General features: G+C 38.1%; 1 pseudogene; it reads right to left on the bottom strand.

Moving 5' to 3' along the window:
• The window catches only part of LOC121434681, a 69,610-nt pseudogene that overhangs the window by 23,956 nt on the left and 17,776 nt on the right, over positions 1-27,878 (bottom strand).

Here is a 27,878-nt window from a genome sequence, read left to right as displayed (position 1 = left end):
CACAGTGAGGAAATGAAATCTTTTTAAATGGAATTTCAAGAGAACAGATTTTTAAAGAATCAGTTTACATGTAAATCAACTTGATTTCCTCTAACTACTTGGAGTTCCAACCACTTCTGAAATTAAGGTTACTGCTATTTTTTGTGTATGTTTGTATATATTTTTGTGTATGATACTCTCTATATGATTGCTAGAAGTGATCAAAGCTTCACCCAACGCTCACCACGATATAGCTTGTGATCTTCCTGCCTACACCTACTGCAGAGGCAGAATAGAATCATGGAAAGAACCCACAAACTGTCTGCTACTTGTATTCCCAATTGCTAACTCTTCCCGTAATTCCACATTGGCTAGGGCTCACAATATTAGCAGTTCCTCTATAGGAGGATCAGAGATTAAATGACTCAGACTGCACAGTCCTTCCAGTTCTGCCCTCCCAGCCCAGCAGACAGGGCCCCTGTTTAAAAAGATTGTATTTAGTATACATTATTCCACTACCCTAGAGCACATCCTGTTCTACATCCAAAGTACAGGGTCCTCTGTGTGCACATTGCATTGCACACTCACTTTCCAGTGCAGCCATCCCATTGCCTCAGAGAAGGAAAATCCTGAAGACAAACACAGGTCACATTCATAAAGGAATCACTGTTCCTGTGTAACTGTGGTTACTTTGTAACTGTTGTTAAACAAAAACAGACCATGAATTAGAAAACAATCAGGATCATGTTATGGCTCGGAGGGAGCAAAGACAATGAGAATATGATGCAGTTTTAAGCTCAAAAATTATTTTGAAAACTTGAAATAGACTTTATGGCCATGTGCTCGAGAGACTAAGGATTTTTATTAGAGCACAATAAATATTTCTCATGTATTTTCCCTAAAGATGAACACCTTATTCCAGAAAAGTAACAGTCCTGTTAAGCAGGGCCACAACATTTTACCCAGATTATCTGTTTTTGATGAACTATTGTAAATATCACAACTAGATTTCAAGATAAGGTAAGTGCCATACCTAGATTACCATTGTCTGTGGACTGCAAACAATGGTCAATCAGGATAATCATACAGCATCACAATTGACCTCCTGATTCCACATAAGTAATCTCAGTTGAAGGAGGAAAGCTCTTACCCTCAGGCCAACCTCTCAATTCCTGCACTGTGTCTCCACCAGCTTCAAAGTTGGTCAATAAGTTCAATTCTTATACCAATCCCTCTTCATTTCTAAGTCCCCAATAAAAGCCAGAATGATTAGCAGACACTCATTAACTGCTCTATTTTTCTTTCTCACTGACTAGAGAAGGACAAACCTGGAAGGAGTTGCAGGACTGTCTTCCCAGAACTGGCAACAGAGGCAGGATTAGGTGTGTAAAATAATTCTCAATTATGTAGCATGAGGCAAGCCTAAAGTATAGGAGACATTGCTCTACATAGAAATCAACATAACTTGAAAGAAATGAAATGAAACTACCAATGACTTAGAAACCTTGGAAAACAGAAACAAATAGAGATAACAGCAGCAATTTACTTAAAGAAAGTATTTGAAACTGAAACCAAAAAGTGATTTTTAAAGTGATGATAAAAATGCACTTTTAACTGTGCAGTAGTGGCTCAGGCCTTTATTCCCAGCACTCAGGAGGCAGAAGAAAGTGGATCTTTGTGAGTTTGAGGCCAGCCTGGTCTACAAGAGCTTGTTCCAGGGCAGGCTCCAAAGCTACAGAGAAGCCTTGTCTCAACACACCAAAAAAAATGCACTTTTAAGATTAAATAAAATTTTCTATATTGATTTTAAAAAGGAGTAGGCCATTCCCTAGGAGAAAGAATGTCATTAACAAGAGGTAGATTGATGGTACAAATATACATATGTTCACGCTGAGATTTGTAACCGAATACATAGAGTTAGTCCATGGACTGTTTTTCAAATCTCTGAGCCGACATAACTCTGTCAAGCAAGATCGATCATATTTCTTACCAAAAGCAATCTACAGATTGAATACAATGCCCATCAAAATCCCAGCAAAATTCTTCAAAGATTTCAAAAGAACAGCACTCAAATTCATTTGAAAAACAAAAAACTCAGGATAGCCAAACAATCCTATACAATAAAAGAACTTCTGGAAGCATCACAATCCCTGTCTTCAATCTTTACTACAGAGATACATTACTGAAAACAGCCTGGTATTGTCATTAGAACAGACAGGAGGACCAATTGAGCTAAATAGAAGACCCAGATATCAACTCACATATCTTTAAACACCTGATATTTGAGAAGGAACGAAAAAATATCAAATGGAAAAAAGAAAACACATTTAACTAGTGGCGCTGGCATAACTGGATATCAACATGTAGAAAAATTAAAATAGACCCATATCTATCAGCATGCACAAAACTCAAGTCCAAATGGATCAAAGACCTCAACATAAAGCCAGCCACACTGAAAATTACAGAAGAAAAATTGGGAAGTACACTTGAATGCATTGGCACAGGGAACCAATTCCTAAACATAACCGCAGTAGCACAGACACTAAAAGAAAAATTAAATGGGACATCCTGAAACTAAAAAGCTTCTGTAAAGCAAAGGACAGGTTAACAAGGCAAAATGACAGCCTACAGAATGGGAAAAGATCAAAATCCCACATCAGACAGAGGTCCGATCTTCAAAATATACAAAGAACTTAAGATATTGGACACCAGAAGAACTCATAATCCAATAAAAAATAGAGTACAGACCTAAACAGAGAACTCTCAACAGAGCAATCTAAAATAGCTGAAAGACAATTAAGGAAATGTTCAATATCATTAATCAGAGAAATGCAAATCAAAACATCTCTGACATTCCATCTAACACCTGAAAGAATGTCCAGGATTAAAAACACTGATGACAACTTATGCTGGAGAGCTTTTGGGGAAATAGAAACACTTCTGCATTGCTTGTGGGAATGCAAGCTGATACAGTCCCTTTGGATGTCAGTGTGGCAATTTCTCAGAAAATTAGGAAATGACCTTTCTCAAGACCCAGTAATACCACTTTTGGGTATATAATCAAAAGATGCTTAATCGTGCCTCGAGGACATGTGCTCAACTATGTTCATAGCAGCTTTGTTTGTCATAGCCAGAATGTGGAAACAACCTAAATGCTCCTCCATAGAAGAATGAATAAGAAAAGTGTGGTACATTTACACTATGGAGTTCTACACAGCAGAAAAAAAATAACAACATCTTGAATTTTGCAGGAAAATTGATGGATCTAGAAAACATTATTTTGAGTGAGGTAACCCAGACACAGAAAGACAATTATCACATGTACTAACTTATAGGTGGTTTTTAAGCATAAAGCAAAGAAAGCCAGCCTACAAACCACAATCCCAGATCTTAGACAAAAATGAGGATGCTAAGAGAGACTGACAAACATCTAATCTACATGGGAAGAATAAAGGATAAAGAGACAAGATTTCCTGAGTAAATTGGGTGCATGGGGACCTTGGGAGAGTGTTGAAGCGGGAGTGGAGAGGCGGGGAATGAAGCAAAGAAATTGTAGAGCTCAGTAAATATCAATAAACAAAGATCGATCATATCTGCAGAGGATAGTTGCCTAATTGCAAATTAAATGTTACTTGACTCAAGATAACCTTCCTAATCTGGACACCCACACAATCACACAACATTAATTTACACATGCTGGGCAATTACAAACCTCTCCTGCTACCACAATCAGGCCCTTTCTCATAGTGGTGGCTGCAACAGCTGATTGCCTATGCTGTGCCCCCTGCAGTGCACACAATAATCTATTCTTCCTCTTGTGGTCTGAGGACAGAAGAAATGCTCCATGTGCAAATCCTTTTCCTGTGACTGTGTTGGACAGTCAACTACATGGCTCAAATGCATTTTTATTTTATTTTATTGGTTTTGTTTGAGACATGGTATCTCTGAGCTTTGGTGCCTGTCCAGGAACTAGTTCTTGTAGACTACACTGGATTCAAACTCACAGAGACCTGCATGCTTCTGCCTCCCGAGTGCACCATCAATGCCAGGCAAATACATAATTTTAAAACTGTGAATGGGTACAGTCACTTAAGAACTTTGAGGGTGTAATATAGAGGACACTCAAGATTGTCCAGGAAAGCAACAGACAGGGACCAAAGCCATCTGAGTCAAAATAACAGAAGTTGTCTCAGAAACAATATTTTTATCCGGACAGAAATGCAGCTCTTCTACAATTAATATGCCTTTCCACAGAGAAATCACAATACACACTTAGAAGATTAATAAAGAAAAGTTTCTTAAATGATGTTATGCATTGATCTCTGTCCAATGCTCAAGGGGAGCTAGGATAGACAGATTTTGCATTCAATATATGCTGTTATCCATAAGCATCCCTTATGATAATGGTCCAGATTAAACTTTGAACAATTGAAATAGAAACAGGAAACTTGCCAGTCTAAATATTTAGGCAAAAGTATTCTCAGAATATTCTCTTAAGTATGCCAGTTACCAGTTACAGACAGGGTTCTAAGGTGACGATCACAAGGGAAAAGAAAGACTGGACTGGACAAGTAAAAGATAAAAAAGATAAGGTGAGGAGGTGTTGCAGAAGATCCAGGCAAGTCTAGTAAGCTTCTTAAGAATAACATCTTAGGCGGGCAGTGGTGCAGCACGCCTTTAATCCCTGTACTCGGGGATTTTTCGAGGTGTTTCTCAGTAGCTTTGGAGCCTGTCCTGGAACTCTTGTAGATCAGGTTTGCCTTGAACTCAAAGAAATCCATCAGATTCTGCCTCCAGAGTGTGGGAATTAAAGGCACGCACCACTACTACCTGGCAGTGAGTTTTTATTTTTAAATCAGTGATGGCTTCTTTGAAATGGTTTGGAGTCAAATATCTGCACAATCCTGGTAAACAATGTGTACCAGGGCATTCTAATCTCTTCCAGTTCTGATTAGCATATATTTAAAGTCTGGGTGTTTTACATGAAGTTCTCCCTCTGCTAAATTCTACTTTGTGAGACTAATTATTTTTTAAGCATTGGTCAATCTATTGTATCACCAATTCTACTCTTCAACATTATGGTACAGTAGTGGAAAGCTACACAACACATGAGATGCCTTTGATAACCTCTACAAATTTAAATCTCAATTCAGATCATATTTAAAGCTTAAATGCAAAGTGCTCGATACCGAGAAGATATTGGAGAATCTAGGCTTCTCTGAGTTTGGCAACTTGTTTCCATGAGTGCAAGAACACTGTTGAAGTTGACTAGGAAAGTGTTTTTACACACAACTTCCTGCTCCCAATACTCTAAGGAGATGAAGCCACAGAACAAAGTTATTCAGAGGCCTGCTCCTAGGTTCAGGAGATAGCAGGGACCATGAGGGACTTCACATACAGGGAGAATGATGGCAGGTTCCCACCCAGACCCATGGAGGTAACACCATAGTGTTTTCTGCACCTCACCCTCTGCTCCTCCCCATCAGGAGACAGCATTTCCTCACTTACCATGTTGGGCTTCTCCATTTTGCAAAAATTCTCAGTGCATCGTCTCCCTGCAACAGCAACTGCACCGAGAACAGGAATTCTCTGGCGCCAGCTCCACTTCAAAGCCAAGACTGAAGATGGCTTCCCAGGAAGAGACCTGCACTGCTTCTGACTGGCAGGTCACCTGGAGTGCATGATTGGCTACTGAGTCCTGAGTGACAAGAGCACCTCCCATAGGGATACAGTGTGCTTAAAGACACAGAATACTGATTCCTGTGCAATCCATTGCCCCTAATAGAGAACTTCTCCAGATCTGAGAATATATACATTTCAATAGCACTTGCCCCTGGCTACAAAAGCAATCAATGTCATCTTCTTGCATGCCTAGGAACTTTCCCTTTTTCTTCCAGCACACTATATGACTTGTAGGGTGCACTGTGCTAGGTGGATCAAGCATTTTCCTGTCCCATGGGGTAAGGATGCCTAGAATACTAACAATTAAAGAGAGTTTTAAAGTTACTAAATGAAATATTTGTTCTGTGGCTTCATTTCTGAGGTCAGATGAACTGAAGGTACTTTTTATATGGTTTTCACAGGGATTTTATACAACAGGAAAGAGAAAAGCAGGAAACAGATCTCAATCAAGATGATCAGTCTTTCCCCCATCAGAAAGGTGGATAATGGCTCATTGCTTTAGGGTTTTGTTCCTTAAATTTGAAGCAAATTCCAGGTAAATGAATAATAATAAAAAGAATAGTGTTCATGGAAATTTGAATATGTAGAGAATAATGGAGCTAGAAAGAATGAGCACTATTGTTAGCCAGCACATCTCACTCCATAGTCAGGTGAATAAAATATACAACTGCAGTATTTAAGATTCTCTACATGAACAGGATTTGTAGAATGAATCTCACCATGTATGTAAAAAGTAGGCTTATTAAAATGTCTCACAAGCTATTGTCCAGGTAACTTAAGAAAAACTGCCTACCAATGGCAATTGAAGAATCCAATAGCTTGCTTCTCAGCCTTTTGTCTAAGGTCAGGTGAAGATTCTAGTAGTTGTTCTGCCCCCAAGGCTCTGTGACTCAGCTGGTTTTAAGTATTCATCAAAATTACAATGCAGTAGGCTCTAATGCTAGTAAAGGAATGAGCTTGGTAGCCAGAGCTAGAGCACGGAGGCAAAACAGAGACTTTTCTTCTTCTTCAAAATACTTTATATGTGACTGCTGCTACCAGAATGGGAGATGCTGATTAAAGTTCGGTCATAGTCTTTGTTGGATTCAGGTTCGTTTTTAGTTTTTGGTGATTTCAAGACAGGATTTTTCTGTGTAGTTGTAGAACTCATTCTGTAGGCCAGACTGGTCTCAAATTTAGAAAATCCCACTGCTCATGAGTGATGGTGTTAAAACTGCACACAGACATGAGTGAGAGAGATAGCTCACTGGTTAAGTGTGCACAAACACCAAGCAGCTTAATGTGGATCCTATCATCTCAAACTATACACATTAAAGGAATATTTTCCCATTTCAAACCTTTAAGTAAAATCTCCTCAGGTATAATCAATTCTTTGTGTAGTCAATTTTAACTGCCAAAAATAGCCAGACATTTCAACAGCCAAGACAGATGAAATGAGAAAAAATTCTTGCCTGTAGGAGGCATAAAGAATGTTTATAAAGTTGTTTTCAAAATTGTTTTTCCTCAACGAATGAAGCATGGAGATTTTACGTAGGGAGTCTGAACATGCTCATGCAATGTTCTCCCTTTCCTTAAGCATGCTCAATTAACAAATCCACTTTAATGATAATCACAATGTAAAAGCAAAGACATTTAGTGACATTCTTTCCTCAAAATCATGTAGGAACAATTGTAAATTAAACAAATGATGGAAAGAAATGCCTCTGGCATGTTCATACTGTACCATAAGGTTTTAGTTGAAATTCAAGTGGATGACACTGTGAAAAGTCAATTATCAATTTTGATTCTTATTCTAAAAGATAACTTTACCAACACCATAAAAAGTACCTTCAGTTCATCTGATCTCAGCATGAAGCCACAGCACAAACTTCTCCATTTATTACCTTAAAATTCTCTTTAGCTGTTAATAATATTCTGAGCATTCTTTCCACCGTGGGACAGGAAATCACTGCACCCACCTAGCACAGCACAGTACACTGTACAAGCTAGCTAGCCACATTGTGTCCTGGAAGAAAAAGGGAAAGTTCCTATGGAGTGCAAGATTATGACAGTGTCTACTTTTGGAAGCCAGGGATAAGTGTTATGAAATACATATCTTGGCCCTTCTAGAAAAGATGTTTGACTGGGGTGGGAGCAATGGCCAGGAACCACTGTGCTGTGTCTTTAAGCACACTATAGCCCTGTGGACAGTGTTTTTTTTTTCATTCAGACCGAATTAGCTAATCAGGCCCTTTAAGTCATGCAGGCCTCTTCTGGGCAGACATGTTCAGACTCAGCTTTGCAGAGGAGCTGCCTTCAGTGGTTTTTTATGCTGCAGTGTAATTGTTGCTGCTGGGAGTTGAAGAACTGAGAGGTTTGACCAGCTGGGAAACAGCAACATTGTGAGCAAGGGAATGTTGTCTCCAGATGGGGAGGAACAGAGGATGTGGTATAAAGTTCCAGTTTTCTATTTGAGAAAAGCACAGTTCTTTCAAATGGGCAATATGACACCAGGTGACATATAATTGAAATGCAAAACATTGTTGTCTGGAGGAGTTACCTGATCAATCAAGGCTTTTTTTTTATGCCCTCTTGAGGAAGGAAGAACAATCTTGGGAGACCTAGTAATAGATTGGTGCCTAAGCCTTTTGAGTTTCCCTAGGGATCTGATCTACTGATAATAAAACAAAGCTCCTTCTCTAAAACCAGAAATATGCTTAGGGGAGCTGGTAATGGTCTGGTGACAAGGCCTTTGTGGAGGGGTTGCTTCAGATTCTAAGAACCCAACTCTTCCCACCATATGGAGATTTAGTTATCAGTCCCATGGCCACTCTGCTCATAGTAAAGTTCTTGAGATACCCTGTGTTCTCATTGTATAGATTTGTTTGAGTAGTCTCCTCCTAAATTCATGTGATAATTTGTACTTATAATTCTCTAATATCTTTCATTTCTCCCTTGGAATTATACAAGATGCTATTCTCCTTTTAAAAAATTTTTTGAGACAAGGTTTGTCTCTAGGAGTGTCCTGACTATTCTGGAACTCACTGGGTAAATCAGGCTGTCCTTGAACTCAAAGAGATCACTTGGCGCAGCAAGGGTGTGTGCCATCAATGCCCAGCAAGATGCAGTTTTTCCTAGGAAGTTTACTAGGCATCTGCAAGACTTCCCTACCCTAGGATTGGAGTCACCATTATGAAAATGTTCCTGGCTGAGCAGAGTTGGCATAGGCCTTTAATCCCAGCACTAGGGAGGCAAAGGCTGGCTGTAAGTTCAAGGCCAGCCTGGTCTACAGGAGCTAGTTCCAGGAAAGGCAATTAGGCAACAATTCTATGCAGACATGGTTGATCTTGCTTGACACAGTCATGTCAGCTCAGAGATTTGAGAAACAGGCCATTGACTAACTTTATGTGTCAGGTTACAGATCTCAGTAGCCAACATATGTATATAGAAACCATTAATCTATCTCTTATTAGTGACATTCCCTCTCCTATAGAAAGGCCAACTCTGTTTCAAAGTCAATATAGAAAGTTTTATTTAATCTCAAGAGTGCAATATTTTTATCATTTTAAAATCTTATTGGTGTAATTTTCAGATATTTTTTTAAGTGTATTGCTCCTCTTGTCTCTGTTTCTGTCCTCCAATGTTTCAAGTCATTAATAGTTGCATTTTATTTCTCTCAAGTGATGTTAATTATTGATTTCTTTGTCTCTTATAGTTTAGGCTTGCCTCATACTATATAATTGAGAATCATTTTGAACACCTAATCCTGCCTCTGCTGCCCAGTGCTGGGAAAACAGTCCTGCAACTTCTTACAGGTTTGGCATTGACTTGTCAATGAAGAAGAAATGTAGAGTAGTTACTGAGTGTCTGCTGATCTTTCTGGCCTTTATTGGGGACTTAGAAGAAGAGAGACCTGTGCAAGAGTTGAGGTCATTGACCAACATGAAGCTGGTGGAGACACAGTTCAGAAAGGGAGAAGTTGTACTGAGGGCAAAAGCTTTCCTCCTTCAACAGTAGTTGAAATTAGCATTGTGGAATCAGGTAGTCAATTGTAGATGTTTCATGAATGTCCAGATTGACCATTGTTTGCAGTCCACAGACCAAGGCAATCAAGAATCTGGGAAAGAAACTGACCTTATCTTTAAACCTAATTGCTATATTTAAAGTAGCTCATCTAAAATACAAAATCTGGGGGAAATGTTGTGGCCCTGCTTAACAGGACTGTTACCTTTCTGCATTAAGTTGTTCATCTTTAGAGAAAATACATGAGAAATATTTAATGTGCTCTAACACAAATCCCTAGTCTCTGGAGCACATGGCCATAAAGTCTATTTCAAGTTTTCAAAATAATTTTAGAGATGAAATCCACATTATATTTACATTCTCCTTGTTGCCTCCAAACCCAAATATGCCTGGATTGTTTTCTAATTTATGGTGTGTTTTTCTTTAACAACAGTTACAAAGTAACCACAGATGCACAATAACAATAGTTACTTTATGAATGTGACCTGTGTTTGTCTTCAGGATTTCCCATCTCTGAGCCAATGGGATGGCTGCACTGGGAAGTAAGTGTACAATGGAATGTGCACACAAAGGACCCTGTACTTTGGATGTGGGATAGGATGTGATCTAGGGGAGTAGAATAATGTGTACTAAATACAAAGTTTTTAAACTGGGGCCCTGTCTGCTGGGCTGGGAGGGAAGAACTGGATGGATTGTGCTGTCTGAGTCATTTGGTCTCTGATCCTCCAGTAGAGAAGCTGTTAATATTGTGAGTCCCAGCTGGGTGGCCCTAGCCAATGAGGGATTCTGGAAAGTCTTAGCAATCAAGAGTACTAATGGGAGAAAATGGTTAATTTGGCTTATATTGCCATATTGTCGTTCACTACTAAAGGATGTCAGGAAAGGAACTTAAAGAGGGCAGGATTCTTAATAAATTTTTGTATGTTGAACCATTCTTGCATCTCTGAGATGAATCTGACTTCATCATGGTAGATGATTTTTTTGATGTGTTCTTAGATTTTAGCTAGTATTTTATTGAGTATTTTTGCATCTATGCTCATCAGGGAGATGGGTCTGTAATTTTCTTTTTTGGTTGAATCTTTGCATGGTTTTAGTAGAGGTGTAACTGTACCATCATTAAAGGGGTTTGGCAATGTTCCTTCTCTTTCTATTATGTGGAACCCTTTGAGGAGTATTGTTATTGGGTCTTAGTTCTGATGGAATTCTGCCCTGACACTCTCTGGCCCTGGGCTTTTTTTTTTTTTTTTTTGGTTGGAATGACTTCCCTTTCCTTGCAGGTTATAGGTTGATTTAAATTATTCACCTGATCTTGATTTAATTATGGTATGTGATACCTATTCAGAAAATTGTTCATTTCTTTTTTTCTCAAAACCATTGATTTACTATAATACAAATAAGGAAATCTTAACATTGATATACAAAGATTACAATTTGACCAAAGAATTTCTTCTTTACTACACAAAACATGATCCAGCAGTAAAAACAAACCATTTTCCTTTTTCCAGTAAAACAAATGATATAGTTTTGGTAATAAAATAATTTTGAATATAGCCCAACTATATTTACCTATTATCCAGTCAGAAAGTCTTATCATAATTTAGTGGATTGGTTGTATCTCCACTAACAAAATATTTAACCCCTAAAGCAGCAGTCATTTATAGCAACTCTGGTACCAACATCAAAGGTGTTCGGTCCTTCCGAGCTTCCCGGGATCGATTCCTGACTACCTTGCTATGAATAGCACAGCTCACACAATAATGCAGCTTGACATAGAGTTTGGGGAGCACATAGGCATCGAAGACACTTGCTTCAGACATGTCCCTGATGGCAGCCACCTCTACGATGTTCTGAATGATGAACTTCTTAATGGCCTTGTCCTTGGGCACACAGCGGGCTCAGTTAGTGCAGCGAACTGGCTGCACATGGCTGCGGCCCTTTTTGGCACGACCGTTGTTTCTCCTTTTTTTGGTCATCTTGGAGCCAAGTCCCGAAAGAGGCTAAAATGGCTCTCTTAATGAGGATATCTTCTTCCCTGCCCCTATATCCACCCTTCCTTCATCTCAACCCTCCCACTCCACCAAGCTCTCCTCAAACCTTCCCTTCTCCCTTCTCTCTCCCACTCTTCCTTTCCCCCATCCCACCCTCACCCCCACCCCCATGCTCCCAACTTTTGCCTGGCAATTTTGTCTGCTTCCGATTTCCAGGAGGATCTACGTATGATTTTCTTTGGGTTCAAGTTATTATTTTGCTTCTCTAAGCTTGTAAACTATAGGCTCAATGTCCTTTGTTGATGGCTAGAGTCTACTAATGAGTGAGTACATACCATATTCATCCTTTTGGGTCTGGGTTATCTCACTCGGGATAGTATTTTTTTTTTGGTTTTTTTTGAGACAGGGTTTCTCTGTGGCTTTGGAGCCTGTTCTGGAACTAGCTATGTAGACCAGGCTGGTCTCGAATTCACAGAGATCGGCCTGCCTCTGCCTCCCGAGTGCTGGGATTAAAGGCGTGCGCCACCATCGCCCGGCGGGATAGTATTTTCTATTTCCATCCATTTGCATGCAGAATTCAAGGTGTTATTTTTTTTTTACCACTGCGTAGTACTCTAATGTGTATATGTTCCACACTGTCTTTATCCATTCTTCCATTGAGGGGCATCTAGGTTGTTTCCAGGTTCTGGCTAATACAAATAATGCTGCTATGAACATAGTTGAACAAATGTTTTTGTAGTATGCTTGGGTATATTTCCAAGAGTAGTATTGCTGGATCCTGAGGTAGGTTGACTCACAATTTCCTGAGAAACTGCCACACTTATTTCCGAAGTGGTTTCACAAGTTTGCATACTTAGCAGCAATGGATGAGTGTTCCCCTTACTCCACATCCTCTCCAGCATAGGCTATCATTGGTGATTTTGATTTTAGCCTTTCTGACAGTTGTAAGATGGTATCTCAAAGTTGTTTTGATTTGCATTTTCCTGATTGCCAAAGAAGTTGAATATGACCTTAAGTATCTTTTGATCATTTGAGCTTCTTTTGTTGAAAATTCTGTGTCTGTTCAGTACTCCATTTTTTAATTGGGTTATTTAGAATTTTAAAGTCTAGTTTCTTGAGTTCTTTATATATTTTGGAGATCAGACCTTTGTCTGATGTGGGGTTGGTGAAGATCTTCTCCCATTCATCAAGATTCCTTTTTGATTTAATGACAGTGTCCTTTGCTTTACAGAAGCTTCTCAGTTTCAGGAAGTCCTATTTATTCATCATTGCTCTTGTTGTCTGTGCTATTGGGGTTTTACATAGGAAGTGGTCTCCTGTGCCCATGTGTTGCAGTCTACGTCCCACTTTCTCTTCTATAAGTTTCAGTGTGGTAAGGTTTATATTTATGTCTTTAATCCATTTGGACTTGAGATTTCTACATGGTGATAGATATGAATCTATTTTCATTATTCTACAGGTTGAAATCCAGTTATGCCTGTACCATTTGTTAAAGGTGATTTCTTTCTTCCATTGTATGCTTTTAGCTCCTTTGTCAAAAATCAGGTGTTCATAGGTTTGTGGGTTAATATCCAGGTCTTTGATTTGACTCCATTGTTCAACATCTCTGTTCCTATGCCAATACCAAGCTGTTTTCTTTACTGTAGCTCTGTGATAGATTTTGAAGTCAGGGATGGTAATGCCTCCAGAAGGACCTTTATTGTGCAGGATTGTTTTGTCTATCCTGGGTTTTTTGTATTTCTATATAAAGTTGATTATTTTTCTCTCAAGGTCTGTGAAGAATTTTGTTGGGATTTTGATGGGGATTGCATTGAATCTATAGAGTGCTTTTGTTAGAATTGCCATTTTTATTATGTTGATTCTTCCAATTTAAGAGCATGGAAGATCCTTCCATTTTCTGGTGGCCTCTTCAATTTCTTTTTTCAAAGCCTTAACCTTCTTGTCAAATAGATCTTTCACTTCCTTGGTTAGTGTTACCCCAAGATATTTAATGCTATTTGTGGCTATTGTGAAAGGTGAAGTTTTTCTGATTTCCCTCTCTGCTTCTCTATCCTTTGTGTATAGGAGGGCTACTGATTTTCTGGAGTTGATCTCGTATCCTTCCAAATCATTGAAGGTGTTCATCAGCTGTATTAGTTCTTTGGTAGAGTTTTTGGGTCATTGATGTACACTATCATATCATCTGCAAATAATGAAAATTTGACTTCTTTTTTTCCAATTCGAATCCCATTGATGTCCTTATGTTATCTTATTGCTATTGCTAGATCTTCAAACATTACATTGAAGAGATATTGAGAGAGTGGCCAGCCTTGTCTTGTTCCTGATTTTAATGGAATGGCTTTGAGTTTCTCTCCATTTAATTTGAATTTAGCGGTCGGCTTGCTGTGTATTGCTTTTATTATATTTTGGTATGTTCGTTGTATCCCTATCCGCTCTAAGACATTTATCATAAAGGGGTTTTTTATTTTATCAAATAATTTTTCAGGATCTAATGAAATGATCGTATGGTTTTTTTCTTTCAGTTTATTTATATGATGGATTACATTGATAGATATTTTTGTGTTGATCCAGCCCTGCATAACTGGGATAAAGCCTACTTGATCATAATGGATAATTATTTTGATGTGTTCTTGGATTCAGTTTGCCAGTATTTTATTGATAATTTTTGCATCGATGTTCATGAGTGAGATTGGTCTGTAATTCTCTTTCTTGGTTGAGTCTCTGTGTGGTTTTGGTATCAGGGTAACTGTAGTTTCATAAAAAGAGTTTGGCAATTACTCTTCTGTTTCTATTATATGAAACATATTAAGAAGTATAGGTATCAGCTCTTCTTGGAAATTCTGGTAAAATTCTGCATTAAAACCACGTGGTTCTGGGCTTTTTTTTGGGTAGGGAGGTTTTTTATGACATCTATTTCCTTACAACTTATAGGTCTATTTAAATTGTTCACCTGGTCTTCATTTAATTTTGGTATATAGTACTTATCTTTAAAGGGTCCATTTCTTTTACATTTTCCAACTTTGTGGCATACAGGCTTTTGTAGTATGTCCTAATATTCTCTGAATTTCCTCAGTGTCTGTTGTTATGTTCCTTTTTTCATTTTTGATTTTGTTAATTTGTTTGTTCTCTGTCTGCCTTTTTATTAGTTTGGACAGGGGCTTGTCAATTTGTTGATTTTTTTCAAAGAACCAGCTGTTTGTTTTTTTTAAAGCAATTATGAGTTTCAATTTTTAAATTTCAATTCTTTTAAATTCATCCTTACCCTATTTCTGTTTCCCATTGTTTCCAGGTCAATAAGAATTTCTTTCTTCTTTTCTCAAGTATGTTGATTGTTTATTTCTGTTTCGAGCAATGTCTTCTGTAGATTAGGCTTGCCTTACACTATGTAGTTAATAATTCCATTGAACTCATAATCCTGCTTCTTCTGCCCAGTGCCAGAAAAAAAATCTTGCTACTGCTTCAAGGCTAGGCCTTAGCTGGGCAGTGAGAAGAAATAATAGACCAGTAGATCCCGTGTAAGAATTGAGTTCAATGGTCAAATTTAAAGCATATGTTGTCCCAGTTTAAAAGGGCATAGACATGAAGGAGCATAAAAACTCCCCTGTTTTGAAAGTAGTGCATATTAGAAATATGTAGTTACATTGATTGAAGTGTGATCATAATTAGTATTATTAATAAATTTCCAGATTCAGATATTGGGGTAAAACTGACAGAACACAGATGAAACCAAGCAGCTACATTAAAATTATGCAGTTAACTTGTTTGATTGAAGCATGATCCTAATTAGTATTATTAATAAAATTCCTGAGTCAGATATTGGGTAAAAGCTGTCAGAACAGAGAAGCAATCCAACAGCCACATTCACTTTTTAGATCTCTAAACTTTTGGATCTAATGAGGGAAGAGATCCCGTCCCCACCCATCTTAAATTCTTGTCCTCATCTCCCAAATGCTGGAATTAAAGGCATGAGCCACTTACTGCCTAAACCTCTGGTTCACTAGTGGTTACCCCCCACTTCTTATCTCCAGAGAAGCTTTATTTGTTGGAATAAACATGAAATATCATGGAGTAATTGATAAATGTCCTGACTGGTCACTTCTCACATCCACAGACCAGGAAATCTAGAATCTGGATTAAGAAGGGAACTTAATATGGAACCCAATTACAGATAATACACTAGTTTGAACAAAATATAACTGGATAAAATGGTATGGCAGTGCCTAAAAGAACTGGTATTTTACAGGTTTAAGATGAACATTCTGAGAGAAAATGACTGAAACTTGGTGTGCTCTATTATAAATGTTTTGACTCTGGACTATATGGCCATAAAGTCTATTTCAACTTTTTAAAATAATTTTTGAGGATAACAATTCCTTAATTTCCTTCTTTATTCTTCTTCTAAGCCTTTCCATAGACTCTTCATTGTTTTCAAATTCATGGCTTCTTTTTGCTTTAACAGCAGTTAATGTGACCTTTGTTTGGCAGCAGAATTTATAAGTTGTGATACCTCTACCTGTCTTCAAAGGACATCAAGTCTGTAATGAAAAATGCACACAAGGAAAACTGTATCTTGGAGGAGGAACAGGAAGTGCACTGAGAGACTGGAAGAGTTCCTACTAAAATACATATTTTATTGATGAGAGTCTTTCCCTAGGGTGGAAGGTCATAGCTGCGAAGGCCTATACAATCTAATCTTTAATCTCTGCTCATCTAGTAGGGGGGCTGCTATTATCCCGAGGCCCAGCTGGGTGATTCTACAGGGCAACATTGGGAGGTAGATTTTTGAATTTTTCTTGATTTCTTCTCTTATGATGCTCTGGGCAAAAGTGAAGGAGACCATAAGTCATGCCATGAGAAGTGGAGGTACATTGCCTTCTGAATAGGATGAGCAGGTTTGCTGTGCTGTCAGATCTTCTGGGAGTTTGATGGACCATATGGTAGACTGTGCTTCTGTTCATTCATGTGTTGACCTAGGCCATGTACCCAGGACTCTAAATATTCTTGAGTGTTCATTTGGAAAATAATGGACAGAGACATTGAAGACTGCAGTATAGAATGGTATAGTGACAAAGAATACATTGTTATTTTCACCTAAAAGATCCAACTCTTAGTATGATTTAAATGAGAAGACAAACAGTGAAAATAATGCGTGTTCCAGGATTTAATAATGAATCTAAATATGACATGAGATTGTGTAGTATCATGGGAAATAAACTCTGATAGCAGTAGGTCAACTAAAATTAAGTAACAGCATGCTGCATTGTTATAGTTGATGTAAAATTACACATATTTAGTGTATGAATTCAGGTTCATTTGGACATAATACTCCCATGGGCCAGCACCATTACCATAGGGGACACAGTAAAGTGTCATGCCCAGACATTCTCTTTATATCCATGTGTTGATGTGTCTTCATTATATACAGAGTAGTACTCATAAAATGACATAAATTACTATAAATCCCAGCAATCTCCTCAGTATATTTTCCATATTAATGGAATTAGAATTTAGAAAAAAAAAGAATTTAGAAGTATTGGATTCTCATGCTTATGGCAGCTATATTCATGGTGTTCTAAATATAAAATCAACCTAAATGTTCACTTATAGAGAAAAAGTTTTGTGTCTCATGAGGCCAGTGTGCTAACAAATGAATGAGGATGATAACAATGGTCAAAAGCTCATGAACCCATAAAGGACTGTCACAGTCAGTACTGTGTCCATCATAAAAAAAAATGTAATTACAGCTTAGGGTATGTCAACCCACCTATTTCTCTCATTTGTTTCTAATCACTATTGTGCTCTCATAAATCACGTGGAAGTGAGAGCTTCAGCAATAAAAAATGAGAATCTAACTAAGGTAGCAATGTAAAATGAAAGACAAAGAATGAATCTAGTTGAGGCAATCACTGGTAAATGGTTTTTCTAATGTTCATTTAGTTGGTATGTGGAGAGGAAAAATATCAAGCTTTTTAAAGCAAGGATTATTATGGAGATTAGATGCAAATGTGCTACTATGGCATAAAATGCAGAAAAATGCTTTATTTGGTTAGTGTGAGAACTTTTTCAATGAGTCATACTACACAAAAAGTAAAATTAAAGTGAAGAAATAGGTTGCCTTGTTTTGTATGAATTTAAATTATGACAATAAATTGTATTTTGACAAAAATGTGATAATCTTAGACAATTGAGTGTTTTCTTTTGTTGAAATAACCAACCTTAGAAAGTTACACTTTCATTTTTGCTTTGCATACTGCTTAAAGAATTAATATTTTAATATATCTCTTAATATATGATTAATACATAATTAGCATAGCAAAACATTATAACATTACTTATATTTTCATGTTATTAAATAATTACTCAAAAGGTATTTCTCCTTAAAGAGAAACAAGAGCATTCTTTTGGAATTAAATGAACATGGACCTCTGTAATATTCCACAGTTCAAACTAGTGGAAGAGAACACAAGAAAATGGCCTGGGTTTGTTTTCTGTATAATTTAACTTTTACATTGCTGAATTGTACAGAGATATAACATTCCCCATGTTTAATAAACAAACATGTTTCAGCTGATTGCATTTCCACCTGCATTTAAAACTTTTGCGGTACTCCACTTGAAGCTTTCTTATGCAGTCATTTCAGACTACCAGCTGACTTGCAAGCCTTTGCAAGTTCTTGCTGTCTTTCTTCAATCCCTTGTTTACCAGAGTGCTTCAAATTCCTTAATGTCTTTATAAGCAAAACTACATTTTATGTTACATTTTAGGATTAGTGAAATCATTTCTTTCATGTGCACACGTTCTTGGATATATGCACTTGTTCATTCATGTACCCCAAAGGCTGTGGGTGGTTCTTGATTGGTCAGCAAGAACAACCACATAGTTTTCATTTATTGTTGGCACCACCTAGTGGCCACAGTAAAACTAAAAATAAATAAATAAAATCACTTTTGTATGCTTACACATCATAAATTTCTCTTATGCCTACTTTTCTTTATAGACCACAATTAACCATCATGCATTTAACTAATTCATCATTTTGAACTTTCAATAAATTTGAAACAATTAAAAATGGGAAAAAGATATTCCACAGTATAAGTCAGTAATCATATTTGGCCCCATAACTTCATGGTAAATTTCTATAGGATATAGTACATGGTAACCAAGTATCAGTGTACTGACTAAGAAAGGACATTTCTGGGAAAAAGTAGGAGGTAATTCCCAGTAATGCTTCCCAGAAACTATTCAAGAGGCAGCCATGTTGAATAACAGACCACAGGTAGGCTGTAGCCACAAACAAATGCATGACCTTGACACCTGTGGGTGTCTGTCCTAGATAATCAAATCAAGGCTCCACACATTCTTTGATTTACAGAAATATAGGGAAAGCAGCCAGAAGGTGTCTGACCTGTGCTCTAGGGTCAGATAGAGAAAGAAGACACACAAACAGTAAACTTAGGTTCTCTTAAGAGAGCAGCTTATTTGTTGCTAATGTTGAGTCATGAAGTCCTTGGTTGAAGGAGGCAAGCCTCTGGTCACTGCTAGAAAACATAGCCCACCAAAGAAAAGGCTCTCTTTATTTTATTATTGAAAAAAAAATTTCTGCCTCCTCCCAGCCTCCCATTTCCCTCCCCCTCTTCCCGCCCCTCTCCCCCTCCCCCCACTTTTCTTCTCCTCCCTCTCCAGTCCGAAGAGCAGTCATGGTTCCCTGCCCTGTGGAAAATCCAAGGTCCTCCCCCCCTCCATCCAGGTCTAGGAAGGTGAACATCCAAACTGGTTAGGCTCCCACAAAGCCAGAACATGAAGTAGGAACAAAACCCCGTGCCATTGTCCTTAGCTTCTCATCAGACCTCATTGTCTGCCATGTTCAGAGAGTCCGGTTTTATCCCTTGCTTTTTCAGTCACAGACCAGCTGGCCTTGGTGAGCTCCCAATAGATCAGCCCCACTGTCTCAGTGGGTGGGTGTACCCCTCATGGTCCTGACTTCCTTGCTCATGTTCCTCCTCCTTCTGCTCCTCATTGGGACCTTGGGAGCTCAGTCCGGTGCTCCAGTGTGGGTCTCTGTCTCTATTTCCATCCATCGCCAGATGAAGGTTCTATGGTGATATGCAAGATATTCATCAGTATGGCTATAGGATCGGGTCATTTCAGGTTCCCTATTCTCAGCTGCCCAAGGAACTAACTGGGGACATCGCCCGGGGCACCTGGGAGCCACTCTAGGTTCAAGACTCTTGCCAACCCTAAGATGGCCCCCTTAACTAAGATATGTGCTTCCCTGCTCCCCTATCCAACCCTCCTATATCCCAATCATCCCGTTTCCCCAAGTTCCCCACATCCTCCCCTTCTCACTTTTCTCTCCCCCTCTCCCCTAGGTTCTCTTAAGAGAGCTGCTTGATTGATTTGTTGCTAATGTCATAAAGCCCTTGGTTGAAGGAGGCAAGCCTCTGGTCACTGCTAGAAAACATAGCCCGCCAAAGAAAAGGCATTACAAAGATGCTGCATTTGACTATGTTTTTGGGCGTTCAGAATTTTTTCCAAGTTATTTCAGATTTTATGTGGAAATCTGGCTACACATTGGAATGCCATTTGTGAAGAGACATTTTTTCTTTAACTGTCAGCTCAAAATTACCACACAGAGGCTTTTAAGATTTTAAGAATTGAAAATGCTTACCCAAAAGGTCATAGTTATTACTAACCTGCTCTTACATTTTAGTTAACCCATATTCCCCATTTAGTATCTTCCACTGGTAGAACATTTATCAGCATGGCACATTCATGTCTTCCTCCCTCTGCTTCATGCCCAGCTTCTGGCCAGTCAGTGTTTTATTCAACCAATTTGAGTGACAAATCTTTAGAGTATACAATAAAATTACTAGGAAATGGGATTTGGCTTACCAAATATTCAAAACCTGGCTACTCATGAAACTATGACTTCATTTTTATGTAAAACCTACCCAATAGCTGGGAATGTTCATATTACAAATATAAACTAGCATAAATAAGCATTTGGAAAGCTACACAAGCAAAGTTAGTAATGATTTGTATGTATATGTATGTGCCAGTGTATATACTTTGTGTGTATATTTGTGCATGAGTGTGTATACATATTTGTGGAGATGTATGTATGTGTGCAATTGTGTATGCATGTGTATGTGTGGAAGACAGAGGAGAAACTCTGGTGTTATTTCTCTGATTTTCCCAAACTTATTTGTTATTTTTTTTTGAGATGGGGTCTGTGATTGCTTTATAACTTTCCAAGTAGACTAGGCTAGCTGCCAAACAAGCCCTAGATACCCATTATTCTCCATGTCACAGTACTGTGTAAAAGGTCCTTGTGACTATCCTTTTTTTGCTCTTCAGCATGATTTTTGGGCCTCCAATTGAGTTCCTTAAGCTCACAAGACAAGCTCACCTGTCTTCTCAGCCCCACTCAATTCCAGGATTTTGTCCTCACTGTTTGGTTTTGGTTTAGTTTTTGATACAATTCCATGCAGCCTTGAGACTGGGCCCCCAAGTACTGTGTAATAGGTGTATGTGAAGTCCAGAAGTTGATATGAAGGGGCTTCCTCAATCTGTCTCTTTCTCTATCTCCATCTCTCTTTCTCTGTCTCTCTCTTTATCTATATCCCATTTTGAGACAGGATCTAACACTGGAGTTCTCTGATTCTCCTACTCTAGCTAATCAACAAATCCCAGGGATCTTCTTTTCTACATCTTACCTTAGCTGGGATCACAGGCATAGCCATCCACAACTTGACATTTTATATGGGTACAGGGATACAAAATCAAACACCCAATTCTTACACACAGTTCTTTAACACCCAAAGCTCCACAGATATTTCCTAAAAATCATGGTATATAAACAATGTGAACAGATGGTTAGATACTAGATAAACAGATTGATATATGAGAAGACAAATACTAAATGCCTATCAATTATGAAGTCTAAATGTGGAATTTAGGAATGTTTTGCCATTGTTACATTTTGAACATGAAATTTCTTCATAGATTATTTGCTTAATAACTGGTTTCCCAGATGGTGGCACCATTTGGGGATTGTGGGATCGTTTTAGTCTAGGTGCAGGAATAGATCACTGGAGATATGACTTGAAAGTTATACATTTCCCTTGTCTATTCTGTATTCCTTCTGCTTTCTGGTCCCCATGTCATAAGGAAATTCCTCAACCACCTGATTCAGCCACAGTGATTTTTGCCCAAGGGCACAGGACTAAGCAACTGTGAACAGTTGTACCGAGTAGATATCTAGACCTCTACTGGGCCTTCCACAAGACTAATTAATTGATTAGCACTTAAGTGACTGTGGAGCAGTTCGAATGATATAGGATCAGAGCATAATTCTACTTTACAGTTGATTATGTTTTGCATTTGATTATTTGATTATCTTTAGCACCTTTAATATCCATTTGTCTTTGTGTTCTATTTTGTGTAGAGACACAAGATCCATGGGAACTCTTTTATAAAATTTTATAAAAGAACATTTAATTGTGAGTTGTTTACAGTTTCAGATGTTTAGTCTATTATTGTCATGGTGGGAAAAATGGAAGCATGCATGTAGCTAGGGTGCTACAGAAGAAGTTGAAATTTCTATGTCCAGATATGCAGCCAGCAGGAAAATAGAGACCCTCCTCCTGGGTGGGGCTCTTAAAACTCAAAGCCAACTACTAGTGACGTACTTCCTCTAAGAAGGCTACACCCACTCTAACAACATCACACCTATTGCCTCCCATTTACTGCCAATGCTTGGTAGAACTAAGTATTCAAATATATAAACCAATTTAGAAATTCTTACTTAAACAAACCATGATATTCTCTACCCACCATTATGTCTTACTTAACATCCTTTAATTGTAAATAGAAATCTTTGGAATGTACTAGTTTACAAACCCTTATTTCTACCAATCCAATGGCCTAGAACAGAGGTCTCCAAAGTATAATCTAACACACATGACTCATAACCACAATTTCACCAAAGTATTTTAAAAGTATCTTAATGTATGTCCTTTATTCTGTTCCTACAAAACTTCATAAAACTTACATTTTTGCAGAAGGGAAGGTGGTGAACCTGTACCTGGGAAACTGATCATATTTTTCTCTAGAATGAACCATCTCTTATCTTTTTCATGGTGGGGTTGTGTTTCTGCATTGACATGATCAATGACTGGCCCTAATGAACCACTGGTCACTTTCTGTCCTTGAGTTGTTCTCAAGGGTATCTTAGTCACAGAATCTGTAAATGAATAACACAGCTATTTATTGTAGATTTATCTTAAGGTTTTTATTTTATATTTGAAAAGTTTCATGCATACACAAAAGAGAAAGAAATGAAAGAATGAGGAAGAAAGAAAGCAAAGGGAAACTAAAAGAAAATATGTAACTGTTGAAAAGTGGATAGGCAAGGAGAAACTTCTTATGTTCTCCAATATTGCAGCTCTTAACTACATGACCATTAAGGAGACAGCTTGATTCAGTTGAGATCCTTTAAGTACTGTGTGCCCTCTTTACTCCAAAGCTTCGTAATCAAAGTTAGTACACTTAGGAAACAAAATGTAACTGCAACATTGACATTATTCATATTTCTTCTTTCTGTATTTCTGTTATGGCTGCCATTTTGCTTGAAATGTGAGTCTGATCTCACTTCTACTTGTGCCAGTTTGTTTTCTATTATAATGATACAGCCACAATGTTCAGCACAGCTTGAGTAGGAAAGGCCTTATTTGACTTCAATTTCCCTATCACAGTCCATCCTTGAGGAAATCCCAGCAGGAACTAAAGTAGAGAAATGTTACTTAGTGTCTTGCTTTGCCTGCCCAAAAGTGTCATCATTCACAGAGGTCTGTGTGCTCCCACTTAAATCATTAATCATAAAATGTCCCTTATGAGTCAGATCTACTGGAGACTTTTCTATGTTGAAATTCTCTATTTCCAGATGTCAGTAAATTATATCACAGAGGTGAAAAAGTAAATGGCACATTATTGGGCAGAAGCACACTTCATACATAGTGCTCCAAACTGTTTTCTGTTTTGGAGAAATGAAAGATCAATCTAACATTCACTGAAGTCAGCTTAAAATCCTATATCAAGCCAAACATGGAGAAGAGAACACCAGATGATTTGTGCTGCTGTGAATCACAGTGACTGCCCTAGCTGAGGATATGGTTTGATTTCTTTTGATCAGGAACACTCACTTTGTTGGACAACACTTTGAAATATCAGTACATTTGAACTTGTTAGTATGAAAGAGTACACACTTAGTGTTCAAGAATCATTGATATCTGAGTATCCTACAAAGGTATGTCTGTCCCAAAGAAGGTAGACTGGTCATCTCCAATTATCACAGGTGCAGCTGCAGAGAAACTAAAAGGTAAAGGAAAGCCAACACACATCTGCCTCCTACTTAAGGACTCTGAATCCTATTGTACAGTCTATACTGAGCAACATGTTTTATTTATTTATGATACGATCAGGATATTCCCTGGAATTTAGTCACATTCGCCACCCTATTTTTATGAGAAACAATGATGGCAAACAGGTGAAAGTTTGCTTCTTAACAGGACATTTGTAAGATTATGATAAACACAGAAAGCAATGTTCAATTTCACAGTCAACTGACCTTCTTGGAAATTGTCCCAGGAACTCAGCATGAATTGCCATAGGACCATAACTCTTCCATGGTGAGAACCCAAGGAAAATGACTTAGAATTCTAATTAATTCTCTGGGTTTGGAACTGTGGGAGCTGAGGAGTATGGGCAGATAAACCTTAAAACTTTGATTTATGTAGAGTTCCCCAAGCTCAGCGGACCATAAGAAGATTTGGCTAAAGCACTGGTAAGGGTGTGAGCACTGAGTGTTGCAGGATGGATCAGAGATGAAGGAACCCGAATCTCATTCTATGACACAAAAAGGTGGACCTAGGAACTCAAGTCATGTTGTTGTCAGGATACAGAGATGGAACTGAGGTGATCTAAAATCTAGAGATAGGGAATTCCTGAGGTATTTTTAATTTCTTCTTGTGTAAAAGCAATGCAGGGCCAAAAAAAAAATCACCTCTGTTCCTGGCCTAACCTGCCTTGCCCTGTTCTACAATAGCAAGGTAGAAGATAGGAGCAGAAACAAACAATATAACACAGAAAAATAATAAATCAATAAGACCATAATATTATTCTTTTGAAAACCATGATCAGATTGTAAATCTTTAGAAGAAAAAGACTTTTGTTCTTAAAATCAGAAAGTAAATGGAATACACCATTCCCAATTTTGCAGAATAAGGAACATAAAGTAATAACTGTAACATCTTGTAGAAGATGAAAGTGTACAATGTTCAAAAGTGTATTTGAGACTAATGGATACCATAAAGTCAAATATGTAAGGCATGAAGAGACAAAACTCACATGAGTTCACTTGTACTTAACAGTTCCCTTAGTAGTTGTGGACATAATTATGAGAAAGGTTGTCAGGAAGACAGATAGAAAAAAAAACATACAAAGAATACAAAGTAGGAAGTACATTTGAATGCTTTGCACAAGAGACCACTTCCTAAATATAAGCCCAGTAGGACAGACACTGAGAGAAACATTTGAATGCTTTGCACAGGAGACCACTTCCTAAATATAAGCCCAGTAGGACAGACGCTGAGAGAAACAATTGATAAATGGGACCTCATGAAACTGAGAAGCTGCATTATAGCAAAGAACACTGTCATCAAGAAAAAATGGCAGCTGTAGAATTGGTAAAGATCTTCACCAACTGCACATTGGATGGAGAATTGATCTCCAAACTTATAAACAACTCAAGAAATTGGTCATCAAAAAATCCAATAACAACTGGGCTACAGACCTAAAGAGGGAACTCTCAACAAATGAATCTAAAATGACTAAGAGACACTTAGGGAAATGCCCAACATTTTTAGTCATTAGAGAAATGCAAATCAAAACAGTTCTGAGATTCCATCTTACATCTGTAAGTATAGGCAATATCAAAACACTGATGATAATTTAAGCTGGAGAGGTTGTGGGTAAAGGAAACACTCCTCTATTTCTGATAGGAGTACAAACTGGTACTGCTGCTTTAGATATCAATATGGTGATTTCTCAGAGAATTAGGCAGCAAACTGGGAGGTGGTGGTGCATGTATTTAATCCTAGCACATTTTAGGCAAAGACAGGTGGATCTTTGTAATTTTGACACCAGCTTGGTATACAAGAGATAGTTTCAGAACAGGCTCCAAAGTGACAGAACCTCTGTCTTGAAAAATCAAAAACAAAAAAAAAAAGGGGGAAAGGAAAAGAAAAAATAAGAAACAACCAACGTCAATACCTGGAAATAATGCTTTTTTATATATACCCAAAGGATGCTCGATCATACCACAAGGGCAAGTGCTCATCTGTATCTACAGAAACAATATTTGTCATAACCAGAACCTGAAAACATCCCCTCAACTGAAGAATGGATAAAGAAATTGTTGTACATTTATACAATGGAGTAGTACACAGTGGAAAAAAATAATGACCTCTTGAAATTTCCAGGCAAATGGCAGGATCTATAAAACATTTTATAAAATGAGTTAACCCAGACCAAGAAAAACAAACAATGTAATCATTCCTAAATAACTTTTAGATATAATGCAATGGACAACCAGCCTACAATGCACAATTCCAGGGAATGTAGACAACAAAGAAGACCCTAATAGAGTTATTCATGGATCTAATCTCTGTGGTATGTAGCAAAAGACAAAATCTCATGTGTAAACTGAGAGCACACAGATCATGAGAGAAGGTAGAAGGGGAGAGGAGAGCTGATTCAGAGAACGAAACACACCCTAACCCTGAAAGCAAAACAAAAGGAACACAACCTGACATAAAACCGGAGCCAAAGGATACACTTTGGTCCTGGAACCAAAACCAAATTGGCCTCTGACCAACTGAACATAAAACTAAACAATCCCTGTGCAGGAAAACCAACCAACAGTTGAGTATAAAACCAACTAATTCCCAATTATTAAATCTAACCAATCTGAGGTTATCTAAGCTCAAGGGGATTGAAACTTGACCAATTCCCTCCCTGAAAATCTTCTCCCTGGAAAACTCCATTCCTCAGAAGCCCTAGAAAAGCCCCTGCTCATGTTCATTTGGGAACTGTCCTTCTCCACTCTTCCTGAGTCAGCCACTTTCCTGGATTCCTCCTTCTGTAATGCATCTTGAAAGAATTTTGGGTCAAGATATTTTGCTCACACAGGTCAAAGTCTATTCTTGGAAACTCCAACAGGGTAGCAAATTCAAAGTAATAACTTATTTTCATAAGCAGCAGATTGGTCGTTTTCTGCAGGGTTTGTCATTAGCAGAGGGAAGCAGAAGTAATAACAACTTGGGCAGTAGTTGAGATTAAAAGGATATTTCTGCTGTGAATCTCCCTTAGAAGCAGAGAAGAAATAAGCTCTAATGGCTCTCTCTCAGAGAAAAGCAGGCTTGCCTTAATTTGTGATTGACCATCGCATACAGGACCCCAGATTCAGGTATAGCCTGACACCCCATTAATTCAGGATACTTTTTTTCTTGTGACTCTATGTAACAAGGTTACATTATCTTCAAAACTATAGGTATAGCCTGACTTCCTGAGAAGTTAAGACACCTTTACCTCCATAGCTATAACATTTGTAGGTATGTCTGAACTCCCCCAAAAGTGAGGATACTCCAGCCAGAGTTGTAACACTTTGAAGTATAGCCTGACTTCCTTACAAGTCACAATACCTTTGCCTCTGGAGCTGTAACAGTTGCAATGCACACACATCAGCATTTACACATACACAAATCACACTCATGCACATTCTTGCAAGCATTTTGTACACACTCAAACTCACCCAGAGAATATAGAAATTCTGAGTAGAATTTTGTTCTGATTGTTTGTCCATCCACTTGACTCAAGCTAGAATTATCTGCTAAGGGGAGCCTAACTGAGAAAAAAACAGCATCAGATGAACTGTAGACAATTCCGTAGGGCATTTTCTTGAATAATGACTCACAAGGGCCCAGGCCATTGTGAGTGCTTCCATTGCTGCTCTGGGATCCCTGGGTTCTAAGAGATCAGATTGAAAAAGCCCTGAGGAGCAACCCAGTAAGCAGCACCCCCATGGCCTCTGCATCTTCTCCTGCTTCTAAGACTTTGAATAAGTTCTTTCCTCCCCATGAACTTTGTGGATATGTCGTTTCGCAGCAG

Source organism: Microtus oregoni, unplaced genomic scaffold (genome assembly GCF_018167655.1).
Source record: "Microtus oregoni isolate MIOR12 unplaced genomic scaffold, Mior012 000044F_ref0000062, whole genome shotgun sequence".
NCBI classification, from domain to species: Eukaryota; Metazoa; Chordata; class Mammalia; order Rodentia; family Cricetidae; genus Microtus; species Microtus oregoni.
The sequence above is the reverse complement of the archived record's forward strand: the minus strand, read 5'-3'. Positions and strand labels throughout refer to the sequence as shown.